The sequence below is a fragment of the Seriola aureovittata genome, chromosome 5, assembly GCF_021018895.1.
Source record: "Seriola aureovittata isolate HTS-2021-v1 ecotype China chromosome 5, ASM2101889v1, whole genome shotgun sequence".
Lineage (NCBI taxonomy): Eukaryota > Metazoa > Chordata > Actinopteri > Carangiformes > Carangidae > Seriola > Seriola aureovittata.
Window position 1 is genome coordinate 25,946,580 of NC_079368.1, and position 14,969 is coordinate 25,961,548.

General features: G+C 41.7%; 1 protein-coding gene across 1 annotated transcript in view; it reads right to left on the reverse strand.

The window, feature by feature from the left end:
* fbxl17 (F-box and leucine-rich repeat protein 17) overlaps positions 1-14,969 on the reverse strand; it is a 213,061-nt gene that overhangs the window by 140,191 nt on the left and 57,901 nt on the right. The gene's annotated exons all lie outside the window — the stretch shown is intronic.

Consider the following 14,969-nt stretch of genomic DNA (forward strand, 5'->3'; position numbering starts at 1 on the left):
GAGAAGAGGGAAGAGGGGAGAGAGAGAATTGGCTCTAGACTGTGATTAACTGGGAAAAGAACAAAAAACAAACATCAAAGAACATTAGAGAACAAAAATCACTTTTTTTAAGTATCGCTGTCTAGATTTTCAGTGTGTCTTTATGAAACAAGTGAGGCAAAAATATGTTTAAAAACATGCAAAAGCATGTCAGGTAGTGATGGATACGTACAAACACACAAACGTTTCCTTATCAGCCTAAACATATTTGAAAAAAGTGCTCTTAGACTGAAATCTAATTCTGACATGTTTGGAATAGCAAATGAAAAGTATGTCTGAATTTTGATGTTTAATATGAAAAACTGAGACCAGAAATTTGGAAGAAACACTTAATACGCCTGGAGCTTAGCATAATACACTGGCATAGTTAGTTCTTTTCTCAGACAAATTTACATTATATTTGAAATACATCAAATTTCAGTGCAGTTTTTGAGAGGTAGAAAAGGTGAAGGGAACTCAGTATATTGAACTTGAAATTACACACGCATTAGTTGTGTTGATGGCCTTACCATCAACTTCTGGAAATGTCATCAGCGGCTCCTCGGATTAATAAAGACTGAGCCAAAGGAACACTAGGGAAAAGCATTTCCTTATTCAATCTAATGCAAAACGCAAAAATGATGATTCTGGTCAGTCTGACAATTCTTAGTCATAATGCGGGAAGGTTTCCAAACACTACATCAACCACTGCTTCTCCCGAGGCACTGTCTTTACTGCACGATTGACAAGATAATTAATTGGCCAGTTAGACTGCAAAGAGTGGCGATTTGCCGATGGAGCTGCCGTATTGAGTCGTGCAACAATAGAAATGTTGCACAGCTACAGATAGGAGGTGATTGCAGAAAGAAGCATCGTCAAAACTGTAATGGCTGCCAATCCAATGTTTTATAATCTATGATCTGGGCTTTTCAAACTTGTACATAAGGGGTTTGGAAATTGTAAATTCTCTGTTAAAAGTTGTCAGGTTTAAAACTTTAAAGACTGAACACTCGTTTTTCTGAGTGATGTGATTTCATACACAGACAGGAAAGAAAGGATAGAGGGGGCAGGACATTTAAGTTTTGACTAGTCAGTACATATGCACGCCTCTATCTTGTTGCGTTTGCTGTCAATCTCACCTGTTGCGTCTGCCCTAGCTGGCTCTCCCACAGCAGCATGTTGGCTGCTGTCCCCCTCCTCCTCCTCCTCCTCCTCCTCTCCTACATCTCTCTCCTCATTAACTACAGCTATCCCTTCCTGACCCTCTCTCGCTACTTCAGCGGCCACAGCAGCACTGGTTGTAGCCTGGAAATATAACAAATTAATTGGGATAGCTAATCACACTGGTCAGACTTCAGCTTTCCCCACGTGTGTTGATTAAGTTTCTAGACACTCTGCTTTGCTAATACCTCTGGTCCAGACTGTCTCTGCACCTCCTCCGTATGAGCCCCCTTTGAGGCTGAAAATATTTTTTTTTCAGTATTCATGTGGATTGAGGTAGCAAACATTCAGCATCAGAGTTAAAGGATTAACATTAATGTTATCCACTTGCACAAGCAGTCGACACTGACTTGCAGCTATGTACAGTCGTCTTCTCTGAAAGGAAAAGCAAACAGCAAGCTGTTCACAGACGGGTGCATTGTCAATGTGTGTTTGTGAGAGAGAGAGAGAGAGAGAGAGAGAGAGAGAGAGAGAGAGAGAGAGAGAGAGAGAGAGAGAGAGAGAGAGAGAGAGAGAGAGAGAGAGAGAGAGAGAGAGGTGTTTTGACTGCAAGATTTTCTCATGAACAGTGGGGGGGTGGGGGGTATCAGATGACAAGTTATGTAAATATGTATAAATTGTATTGTCAGGGATATAAGTCAGGAAGTAAAGTGTCCTATTTGATCCTACTTAAAGGTCAACCGTAGACCTTAGCATAGGCCCCCATCTGTACCCTTTGACTCACCCCCGACCACCACCTGACGGCGCGCCTGTGAGTGCATCTCTGTTGCATGGCACTATGCTTAAGCCTGGCCCTTTTGGCGCTATGTCCAGTAACGCTGATTAAACCACGAAGTCTTGCACTTTACTGATCACTATACTTTACCATATACCCTTCATTCGAACCCTTCAACTTAATCACACCTCTGTCACTCGAAGTTTGCCTCTCCCTCTCTTACTACCCGTCTCCCCTTTCCAGGGCTACCTTAAAGGTTACTCGGTCGAGGCTGAGGAAGATGGAAAACCCAGAGAAACGGCAAGGGGAAAGGGAGGTCACAAAAAGAAAGAATAAGGTGTCCATTTATCTTTCACCAAGTCACATACAGTGTGGCTTATCTGGGTAAAACACCTCCGATAACTCAAGTGAAGTTCAAAAGTATGTCTTTCACCTTATCGGAAAGGAGCCAAAGTGCTTGTAAAGTGCAAAATGCTTCATAAAAGAACGTGACTGCAGAGGATTTCCAGTCACAGGTGAGGAATAGTTCAAGAAATAAGTTTAGAGGTTAAAATTTAACAACGAACAAAATGATTAGGAAAGATGTCGGCAAACATAGTTTTATACCCTTTGACACGAAAGGTGTATCTACCTGCCCTAATTGACATGTGTCCTCAATATCAAGCCGTTCATTATATAATCTCTTAAACATCAGTAAACTAATGCTGAAGCGGGCTGTCAACTAGGCCGGGGTGATACAGAGGAAATAGCGACTTGTCAGTAAAGTATCAGCATAAAAATAAATAAAACTTATCACCCATAACAGAACTGTACATGCACAGTTGTGTGTACATGGTGTAGCACTTTACTATACTTATATATACTATACTACTATAGAACACACTATATAGAACACAGCTTCTTGAGAGCAATCAATAACTGGATGCACCTTAAAATTCTGCACCTCAGGTTTGGACCCACCATACCAGCAATCACCACGTGCTGCAGTCAGAAAAGATTAACTGAAGGTGAGTCAGCGCTCCCACTCATAGACACTGATGCATATGGAACCTGATCTGCAGGGCCAGGTGGAGACACGGGGGAGACTAGAGCGGAGATGTCTTTTTGAGTATAAAACTTGAAAATAAAAAAGTAAAAAAAGACCCCAGAAGGACCAGCCTGAGCTGAGCAGCTGGCAGGTGAAGTGAGCTGGCCAGAGCTCCCCCAACACAGCCTCTGCCAAAAAACCATCAAGGAAAACATTTTCAGGTTGACTACCAGCAAAATCAAAACGCTACACACCGCCGTGATCCTTAAATCACAATCATCTGCGAGAGAAGAGCACGAATCACAGCAGAGGCCACCTCCAGACTTTCTTTCATACCAGTGTTTGTGCTCCAAGAGCGTGTGGGTGCAGTTCAGTGTGTGTGTGTGTGTGTGTGTGTGTGTGTGTGTGTGTATGAAAGCAGAAGAGACAAAAAGAAAGAGAGCAGGTTACACAAGGTAACTCTCAGCAGGTGAGAAGGGAGACAGAAGAGAAAAAAAGTAAAATCCCAACAGAGCAGAACAAGCCAGGAGGGCATGTACCATATCAGATTAAGCCTGTGTGTGTGTGTGTGTGTGTGTGTGTGTGTGTGTGTGTGTGTGTGTGTGTGTGTGTGTGTGTGTGTGTGTGTGTGTGTGAGTGAGAGAGTAAGACCATATGGGTTTGTAGCTAAGATTTGTCTCCAACCCACAAACACAAAAACCCGTCCCAAATTTCTCTTTGCTTCCCCCTCTTCCCCCTCAACCTTTCATGGACTTTGATTTAAAAACATGAAAAGAGCCATGGCAGAGCTTTGGAGAAGAAGTGGCTAGCCAAGAGAGGCCTTAAAGCCTTTTAGAAGGGATCTGGTTTAATGGTCTCTGGGTGAAGGAGGTAAGGAAAGCAGAAAAAAAAAAAAAAAATAGTGGGCTGGAATGGTGGAAATGCTGCAGTCATAAAGATAGCCTTTGTGTGTGTGTGTGTGTGTGTGTGTGTGTGTGTGTGTGTGTGTGTGTGTGTTTTAAAGAGCTGGAAGGTAATTGTTGAGAGTGCTGTGCTAGCAAAAAGGGGTAGTGCTATATGTGAGTGTGTGGTTTTCGTCTGGCGGCCTGTTCTTACAAAACGCTGGGGCAGCACCCAGGGGCCACTTCTCATCCAATAAGGGCATTTAAGCTTGTCAATATCGTCTATCATACGACTCATTTGACTCCATCAAACACACAGGCAAAAGAGATGGAAACCCAGGAAGACCAGAGCGGATTGCAGTTCATGCCTTTCATCCCTCCCTCCCACTGAAGTTCTACATTCCTCCATTATTTAAAACAAGCCGATTCTCAGCAACAAAAACAACACAGCAAGAATACTTCCTCCCGTTTGTCCTGTCTTTTATTTTTTCCTTTATGCATATTTCACAAACACACACACACAAGTAAAGTCAGTTTAGGGAGTGTGTGGAAGGCAGACGCACTTATCTATGTTTGAAACTCTGACAACGATACACAATCACGCATACACACCCACAAAATAAAATAAAAAAACGGATAGATCCCACACACATACATAATAAAAAAATACACTTAGTTGCCAGGAAAAGGTAAAAGGTAACAGAAGTTAAAACTTGTTCTCTCATCGCCAGCTGGAGCTAGACCGGCGATCCAGCTGTGCCTGGAAGGTGACAAGCCAGAAAACTCAGAGACAGAGAAAAGAAACACATGCAGAGTTGTGTTTTACTGTTTGCCAGCGACTGCACAACTGTCACTCAAACAAGAGTTGGCAGCATCAGTATGGATTCACCAAACATTCAACAACATGGAGAATTTTGTCATCTGGACCATGGAAAGGATGCTGCAAAGATCATTTATCATGATCACAATCATCATCCTTTTATAGTTATTTATTCATTTATTTCTACATTTGAACAGCTTTTTTCACCTTCTTTCTCACACTTAGCAGGCAGTAAACCAGAGACAGCCCTGCTTTAAAACAATGTCATGTCCCTGCTGAGTCAGTTACTGCTGGGACAATGAAATGAAAGGTTCGTGGGTTTGGGGGCAGAGAATCTACCAAAATCGAATGTGCATAAATTAATTTTGAAAAAAGATCAAATGGGGCAGCTGAGAGCAGCCAGACCCAACCCAAAGATAACCTAAGCACAGCCGCTGTGAAAAAGAGCAGCGATATAATAACTCAGGTCCCCTGTACCTGAAGACATCTAGTTTGAAGTCTTATCAGGCACCAAAGCACTGCACAGGAGTTTGTAATACTATGAGACAGGATTTAACAACTCTGGAAAGTTATCACCGTGGCAATCATGTGCTTGAATGTTTTTGATTGACCGAACGCAGAACCTCTTCCTGGAAGATGTTGCATAGCAATTTTGCGTTTATTTGCCGAAGCTCCCTGCCAACGCAGTGGTGTTTTATTTCATGCAGTATTGTTGTGTGTCTGAACGCAGACTTTTTGAAAGCTCTCCGTCAACGAAATCATTTCACTGATTTCCAATATTACCCATAAATAAGGACACCAACTGCAGGCCTGCAAGGTACAAATTTAAGCAGGACAATTTTCATCAAAGTTCTGTCTTTCCAAGGTAATCATTTTCTCCATAAATACTCTCTTCTGGGTGACACTGCAGTGGCTTCATCACAGTCTTGTAATACACACACACACACATACCAAACTTTGTCTCTTTTTAAAGAGCTCAGATGGGCTGTATTGACGCGAAGGACTGGTGATCTGGCAAAAATCTAAATTAATACTTATCATCCTCTGTAAGATCTGATGCCTGGAGACAAAAGCAACACAGAAAGTCATAAAGTTTTACTACGGCGAGGGAGAGTCTCTTTACTGTGCTGTCTCCGTTCTGATGAGCAGGCTCTGTTCGCTAAGTGCAGGGCGGGTTCGCTTGGAGCTGTGCATGTGTATTGATCTGCAACTAAAGCTTTAGCAAAAGCTGGTTCACATTTAGGTCTACAGAGAAACAAAGATATGTGCATGCTTTTTTTATTTTCACATACAGACATGAAAACCTCCACACAGGCATACAGGAAGACACATGCAGCACACACCCAGGCCAAGTACACAGTTGAGTCTAGACAGATGTGAGGTTCCTGGTCTCCAGCTATCCAGTGTGATGTTTTCCTTGGCTAAACAGTGGGACTAGTCATATTTATGAGATGTGATGAGACAGGAACACAGGATGGATCACAGTGAGAGACAAGGGAGAAGGAGAGGGAGGGGGAGGGGGAGGAGGGGGTGACGGGGAATGAGAGATTTGCAATCTTTTTATGTTAACATAATGTAGCTTCTAGTCTGCAGTGTATTGCTTTGGCAAGCTTGACTGCTTCTTTCATGCCTGTAAATCCTGTCTGAATATGGATGTGACAGACAGGCAGTGAGAAAGATGGAGAGGTGGTGTGACAGGCCAAACAAGCCATGAGTGTGTGTCTGTGCGCGTGTGTCTCTGTGTGAAGGTGTGTATGTGTGTGTGGGTGTGCAGGGGAGTACGTGAATATGAGAGCAATCTGATCTTATTAGAGGCCTGACGGGATGAGGAGCTTTGATGAGAGCTCTGATGAGAGCTCTGAATCACCACCATCTAATCAATCAGTCTAATTAACCAAGCTTTATGAACACTGGGCCGAGCTGAGAAAGAATCCGCCGACACACAGATTAATAATGATTACTGAATACACTACAACACATTCTATTAACAATCCATCTTCTTGCCTATCCAGTAGCTTTGCATGCGAAGTTGCAAGAACTGCTCTGAAACGTAGGTTCTTCTGTCTCCATCACGTCTTCAAAGTAAATGAAATGATATTCTCAAGAATTCATTTTTATTTAATGAACCGTAAACCTCTCAAAGTGACTCAGTGTGTTGTTTTCATTATATAGTGGTGCTACATTCATGTCCAAATGGGTCTGCAATCTTAATTTAATATGCAGACATGGCGGACACGATTAAACCCCTCAGTGGTAGACGGTTTAAATGCTCAGTCAGAAGTCATTTTTGTTTACGCTCAAACTTAAGGTGAAGACAGGACAGGCTGCTGTTTGACGCCCACTCATGCCCTCACAGAAGAGTCTCAATGTGGAAGTCAGGTCACAACAGAAGGATAGGCTGTGTGTGTGTGTGTGTGTGTGTGTGTGTGTGTGTGTGTGTGTTGTCAAGTCCTCACACTAAGCAGACCTTTAACCACCACCAGGGGTCTTCATGTTTGTGTGGTGTTGATGTGATCTGCTGCTGGGCAACACCGGGCATCAACTGTCAGCAATGACATAAACACTCCCTGACCACTTGACTACCCATGATGCCGTGCTGCGGACAGTCGGTTTCTTGTTTGCGTAAACGAAAAGCATCTGTGTGTCTTTCTCTGTCTCTTTCCCTCTCTCTCTCTCTCTGAGGGTTTAGTGTAAGTAGCCAACACATCTGCCACTCTCTCACCGTCTTCTTCCCTTTCTTAACCTCTGTCCTGCTCATTATTTTGAGCTGGAAAACTGTTGGCGAATCACAGCACGGTCAAAAGGTCAGCGTGTGATACAAAGAACGCAGGCGGCCACGCTCTCACACTATTAATACAGACAAGCAGCTCACTGGGGACAAGCACAGGCAAATCAAGTGAGTGTTATTTAGTGACAGAGATGAGTAAAGTGGTGTCTTTTTTTCAAACAATAACTTTCCTTTAAAGAAACAGTGTCATAGTTTTAGTTTTGTGTTAAGTTAAATTTTGAGGGAATTGTCACTGGAACGATCTGTTGACCAACAGAAAAATAATCACCAAATCAAACCACCAAACATTTGCAGCTTCTACCATGTTGGTCGCACAAAATGATCAATTTTGATATGTTACCTTGGGCTAGAAGAAAATGTCCTCTTTTTCCCTCTTTTTTCTGACATTTTATGCAAAAAACGATTAATTGTTAATGTAAATAACCATTAGTCATAGCGCTAATTGTAATGTTTGACAAAAGGTTGACATTTAAAATGGAAAGTGATTGTATCTGGGGACACTGGTGGTGCAGTCAAATATGCTTTAAACAGACAATTAATCCCCAACAATTTTGATAATTGTTATGTCATTTATGAGACCAAAATGCCAAATAGTTTTCAGCTTTTCAATGTGTTGAATTATTGCACTTCTCTGTTTTGTCAATGAAGTATCTTTTTTTTAGCCTGTTGATGGGCAAAACAAGATATTTGTTTGTGCTCTGGGAAGTTCTTAGGAGCATTTTTCACTATTTTCTTACATTTTATAGCATGAACAATTCATTAAAAATATTAATCAGCACACTAATCGACAATAGGAATACATAACTGTTACTTGCAGCCCTTGTATAAATGTGTACTAAAGCAAAGTAATGAGTTCCGGTCTGCCTTAGTAGGAGTATGTTCATCCACTTTCACCAACTACCACCTAGCCCGACATTCTTCACATCTCTCCACTGTACAAAAAGGGCCATAAAGTTATTTGAAAAGCACACTGTATATTTTTCAAAAATCGAAGCCGGCTCTGAAAGATGACTAAGTTTGAAAAATGAAACTCCCGGGATCAATAGGTCCACTTTTCTCCAGCTGTGGCCATCTCAGACACACTTGGGGGGGGCAAAAAAAAAATCCATGAAAAACTTGCCCTATGCTTTTCACATATCTCACAAAAAAAGTAAATGCTACCTACTTAGCAGAAATAATTCCGTAGCCTGAACAAAGAAAGCATTTTATGCATTTTTATCGGAGATCGATTAATGTGCTATCTCCACATATCCACAGCACACACCTCTGTCTCGCTCTCTCACACAAACTTGTCAAGCCATCTTGTCTTGCTCTATCGATGTCAGCAGCCTTGATGATGCCAGGGAGGACTGAAATCTGCATGGGTGATCGCCAAAGTGATTGATCGCCTCACTTGTCTGCACGCTCCACTCTCAACTGAAAATTACCTGTCATTTATTCAGTGGCTTAAGCCCTCAGTTCCCTCAAGAGTTTCATACACTGTCTTTTATCATGAAGTGGCTGTGTGCACATGTAATTGTACATATGTGTGTTTGTGGTGGCAGGGGGTGAGTGTTGGCTTCCGGAGACCCCTACATAGCATGAGATGAAGAAGAGGTTTTGTTCCTCTGCCTCCTTCCCCTTAGGATCAATAGTGCTTTGTTGCATGTCAGACGGAAATCAGAAGCTACTGTGGAGGAAGCCAGAAGACATACTTTACTCCTTTAAATGCAGTCATTACACCACATTGTCAAAACCCTCCAATGGTTCTCTTGAGGTTTCAAATCCCAGTGTGTTCTTTTCCCAAGCAACATATCAATGGCTCTTTGTTGCATGTCAGACAGAAATCAGAAGCTACTGTGGAGGGAGCCAAAAGACACATTTTACTCCTTTAAATGCAAAGTGGTAGCTGTCATTTCACCACATTGTCAAAGCCCTCGAACACCTCTCTTGAGTTTTTTAAAATCCCAGTGTGTTCTTTTCGCGAGCACATATTCACTGAAGGGCTCATCCTCAGTGTCAACTTGCCATACTAGTTCAATGGCTCTGTGCTTTATAGTGAGAGGCCTCGGGCTGATTTGTGCTATAGAGCAATGAAAAGTGAAGGCTAAATTTCATCACTGTGATGGTCCACGTTTCCACATAACGTCATCTCTGAAAGCAAAAAGTTCTGCAGTATTTACAGTATAATAATAGTTCAGCCTGTAGAAGAAGCACAGACAGGTTGTACTCAATAACCATGTTGCAAAATAACTGCAAAATACACCATTTCAAACTCCCTATTCTTTTTACCCTCTTTCGGGGAAGCCAGAAAAAATGCATTATTGGAAATGCTACTTCTAAACCCATTCACTCTGCCTAGAGCAAGCCATCAATTTTCTAACTTGCCCTTCAGCTTGTGTTGCTGAACAACACAATGTACAGACACACACACGGACACACACACACACACACACACACACACACACACAGAGAAAAGCATTTGCATACACTCGTCAACTGCTAAAAGCTGGACTTTTGAAGATGGTGAATTTGTGTTTTTAGCATATCACATTGGAAAGAGCGACTACATAAGGATTGATATTTCTAATGTTTGATTTGGAATGTAAACTAAAAAGGAAATCTATGTCAGAAAGGCCCTGGTTTTAAAAGAAAAATGGTAATGTACAAACTCTTTCACTAAATCAGTTAGTTTCTCTCTGTTATCTTTCACGTGGGATTTGAAAATTTAAGTCGACAGCAATGGGAACAGCAGTTGAGTGCTTCAACACTTTACACTTGTCTGTTCAGCAATTTAACTTCAAGATAAATATTGAAGTTTCTAACTACGCTTGTTGATGAGTATCTTTAAATACAAATTAGTATCCTGATTTTACTAATATTTGGGATACAACATGTACATGAACCACAGAGAAGCCTTGTTATTCATATTCCTGTTTTAATGCTTCAAATATTATCCAGATTTCAGATCATCTGTGTCAGTGCAGGGTTTTTTTCTTTGACCGCTCCAAATCCAGCAAATCTGTCATTTCTGTACCGATTGAGTTTAACAATTAAAATCAGTTTGGTTTCTGACTGCCTGGACTCTGCAGCAGATACCCCTCTCCTGGACTTAGCTTCTCCATCTCATAGTAAGTAATGGAAATGAGAGCAGCAATAAAACTAATCATTACCATTCTCACGTTCTCTTTTATTTGAGCTTTTCTTTTTTTTAATTCACATTGTTAATCATAATCTTTTGTGACGCAGAGTAAAGTAATTTGAGTTGAGGACACACTTGCAGACATGGCAGAGGATGAGCAGAAGTAACGCAGGTAAGGTATTTACATGTCACAGTATCCCACTCCAGCCGGCATATACAGGTTTCTCAAAACAGAAGTGAAGGCATATCCAGATTTCTTAAAGTAGCATATGGTGTTTAGATGGACATAACAAAATCCGAATACTCCAAAAACCCAAACGTAACAGGGAGACTTGTGTGCACGTAAATGCTATGATAGAAAAATACAACACCAATGTCTCCCATGTGCTTTTATCACAAAAAACTGGAACCCACCAGGAGAGTTTCTGAACCTCTTAACCCTTTTCTGTTCCCTTAGTAACTGCACAGGACGATCTATCAGGTCGGACCTGAAATTGACTTTTAACACTTTGAGCTTTACTTAGATCAGTTTTATGTCTTAAACTAATGATGAAAAATGGGACTTAAAGAGGCCAATTTGACCATGGACCTGGACCAGAATGACAGGCTGCTGTGGTGGCGCACCCATCGATGCCTGGCGTTACAGCTATGGCTCATATTGGATTGTTCTGTTCAGCAGTCTATGGAGGGTGCTGCCGCCTCTTCCTCTTATCGACACAGTACTAAAGGTATGGAATGGGAGCTGGCAGCGGCTGAGAGAATCACAGGACCAGCAACAAACAACTTCAATGCTCTCTCTCTCTCTCTCTCTCTCTCTCTCTCTCTCTCTCTCTCTCTCTCTCTCTCTCTCTCTCTCTCTCTCTCTCTCTCTCTCTCTCTCTCTCTCTCTGGGAAACAGAGGTTTTTTCAGAACCTTTCAGTTTCTTTGAGATGACATTGATCTCGTTGGTGGATCTTTGATGTTAATCCTCGCTAAATAAGCTATTCAGCAAATATGATAAAGCCCACAGTGGTGTGTGTGTCTGAATGTGAAAAAGCGTTTGTGAAGAGAATATATGCAACTATGCAAATAATAGGAAGATCAAGCCCTGAGCCCTCGTGTTTTACATTTTTAATCTCAATCTTAATCTTTAATCTCAGCATGGCCTTGCTGTGGGTTATCTACCATCTGCGGCTATCTGTCTAATCATGACATCATTTGTGGCTGTAACTCTGAGAGCTTCTTGCTTGTCATGTTTCCAAGATAAGCATTTCAGGTGCACTGGAGAATTTACAAAATTACAGTGGTCACAGACCACCACAGAAGAAAAGTATTTTCATTTCAAGACATGAGTTAAAATAAAGTGAATGACCACAAGCCATTAGTTGTGTCATTAATTATCACGAGTGTTTTGCTCAGGACTACAGTTTGTGACAATGCAGTTGCCCAAAATACAGTGTAACAATTAACTGATTTGTTTGTTTTAACCTATACTCTCCTGCAGAAGCTTCGCTGTGTACAGGAGTTCCTCTTAATCACCTACACAGATTAGAGTACAAACACTTCATTTAAAACTTTCATCATTTGTGTCCTGATGAAATGCCAGAAAACATGAAGCAGAAAATATGTGTAAGAGTGGACATATTGATTCCATAGATCGCCAGTCAGCACTTTAAGAAATGTCTGTTTCAAATGGCCGGTTTTATCGAAACACAATCCAACGCACTGTTGAGCAAGATCATTTCTCTGAGCTTCCTGCATGCCTTTCCACTTTTGTTTTTCTAGGGAGTTATCAACTTGTCTTCTTTCGCTTAATTTCAACATGAACAAAATTCACCCTCATCTGCAATGTCCACTCTCCGGTTCACTTTGAAGAGACACCTCCACTGCTCAAGCTTCGTGTCAATTTAGACTAAACTAGGCTCTTGTCACACCTTCTGCAAACCATGCCCCCTGAAAAAACATAAATGTTAGACACAGGTGCAACTTGGTCTGTGGAGCCCTCGGTTACAGTGGAAAGCTCCCAGATTAACAGGATGATCAGAGAAAGATCAGGCACACTAAGACAGCTGGAGCAGAGACAAGAGGGGAAGAGAAAGAGACCAAAGGGAAACATGTTTCCTGAATACACACGGCTTTTCTGTGAAACAGAATGTCTGTTATGTGCAAAGGGAAGAGAGCCAAAAGCTCATTCCTGCAAGCCAACTTTAGCTTTACATTTGATCAATTTTTTACCATTAGTTCACATCATTAGTTTCATTCATTCATTTTCCAGACATTTGAATAGTGTTTCATTTTAATAAATCCAATGTTGAAACTATAATCTTTCTCAGTTGAAACCATCTGCCAACAGTTTGCAATGAAGGAAATCATCACAGCTGAGTTTGTTTTCCTCCTCTGTGGGTGGATTGACATATTTCAGGCTTGTACATCTTTAGGCACCGTGACCTGATTTGAACTGTTTCCAGTACTACAGTAGGCATCCACAGTCCTTATACAGCAAAACTCCATACTTCATTCCCTCCACCTTGTCAGTGTCATGGTAGGCCAGAAAGCCCCGGGGCTGGCCTTAGGATAGTGGCCTCCTCTGCCCTCATGGCCACTGGGCATGCAGCCTCTGCCTGCTAGGGCTTTATGATTAGAGCTAGAGGAATGGTGTGGACACAGTTGACATCCAAAATAATCCGCAGGTGCACCACAAATCCACCTACACAAGGGTATCCAGGGTGTTCTGTTATGCAGATGATGGCCAGGTAAGGTGACAGTGCCCAGGGCAGGGAAATTAGAAAGTTGTTACATGTTATCGGTCTGTGCAGAGCTCATTCACAGGTTATTATTCATACTGATGGTATGAGCAGTGACAGGGACAGATGTGTGCTGTCAGAGAGATGGAGGTGTGATTCAAATAAAGAGCAAGGGGAGGACAGAGAGGCCTTTTCTGTACATTTTAAGTAAGGTAGCCTCTAACCCAACTGTCCTTCACACAGGCAGAATGTAAAGAAATGTGGCCATTTATTCTCCTAAAGGCTCTGACTAGAAACCGGCTTTTTTTTTTTTTTTTTCTAACGTGTGGTTAAAGGGATCATCTCACAAAAACTCAACTCGTCTGACATGCATAAACTGCCACAAAAATGCTCATTAACAAGACCCCATGGTCATAACATCACTTTTCTGTGTGAAAAAACAAATACTTCATCATTTCTATGGCACATTCTGCAATCTGATCACTGTCATTGATTACCAATGAGATCCATCTGGTCAATACAAACTTTAAATTAGCTGTAACTTGACAGAGAACACTGGGTAAAATAGCTATTCTACTGGTCATTATCAAACTAAATTCAACTAAGTGTCTAAGCTGCAGTGCAGCAGTGAATGTGTCACTCGATGTTTGAGTTTGACTGGTTTCGCTATTTGTCTCCATTTTTGCCAACTTGCAAAAAACTAAAAAGGTTTTCTTTCCTCCCAACGTGCAGCTCTCTCTGATCTCTCTCTCTCTACCCCAACTGTGGATGAGGTGGCACTAACAGATTCACACAAGACAGAGTGTGAAAAGGAAAGAACAAGGGAGATAATAATAAAGAAGATAGGGTGTCCAATATTATAACAACAGTTTCTAATACAAAACAAAGGTAGGGACATTGGTAGCAGCCGACTCCAGATGTGTTCCTACTGAAAGCTACATAGCAAAGCACTCCCTTTATTTTTCTATTTAATAAGCTGTAGAAAAGTAGACCATTATCTTTCCCATTACTGTTCAACTGAACAATTAATGTCCAGGAGTTTAACCGGGACCCGATCCATTACCACTGCTAATAGCTATAGGAGTCCACGGTGTGTTTGTGCATACATGCATGAGACTGACTGAGACTGACCAACAGATAGAGAGAGAGAGAGAGAGAGAGACATCAGTGGTAAGCTAATTAGCAAAACACTATCACAGATGGCTAAAGGGTCACTGTTAAACCTTTACTCACTGCCATATTACCCACATCAATGCTAATTCCACAGGAGCTAGGTCATATGCAGCATGGCTTGCATAATAAATGTGTCTACAACAAGGCCTGGGGTAAAGGTTGTTAGAGAACCACTGTTCCCCTGGGTGCCATGGGATGCAACCATAGGGTGCGATGCGAGAGAATGATGGAAGGGGAAAGCACCAGAGTTTGAAATGTAAATAGAAAAAGAAAAATAGAAAAAGAAAAGTAATGAGGGGGGCAGTATGGGGAAAAAAGCTGGAGTGGAGCCATGGATTCGTCTAGACCGTAACACATGACATAAAAGAGAGGCCTCACTGGCACTGTGGCACAAAAAGTCAAGTGTTTCTTGCAACACTTCTACAGGCACAAACACTTGTTCACATACTTCATTACAACAAGAGAGCTTAGCCCTATCTCC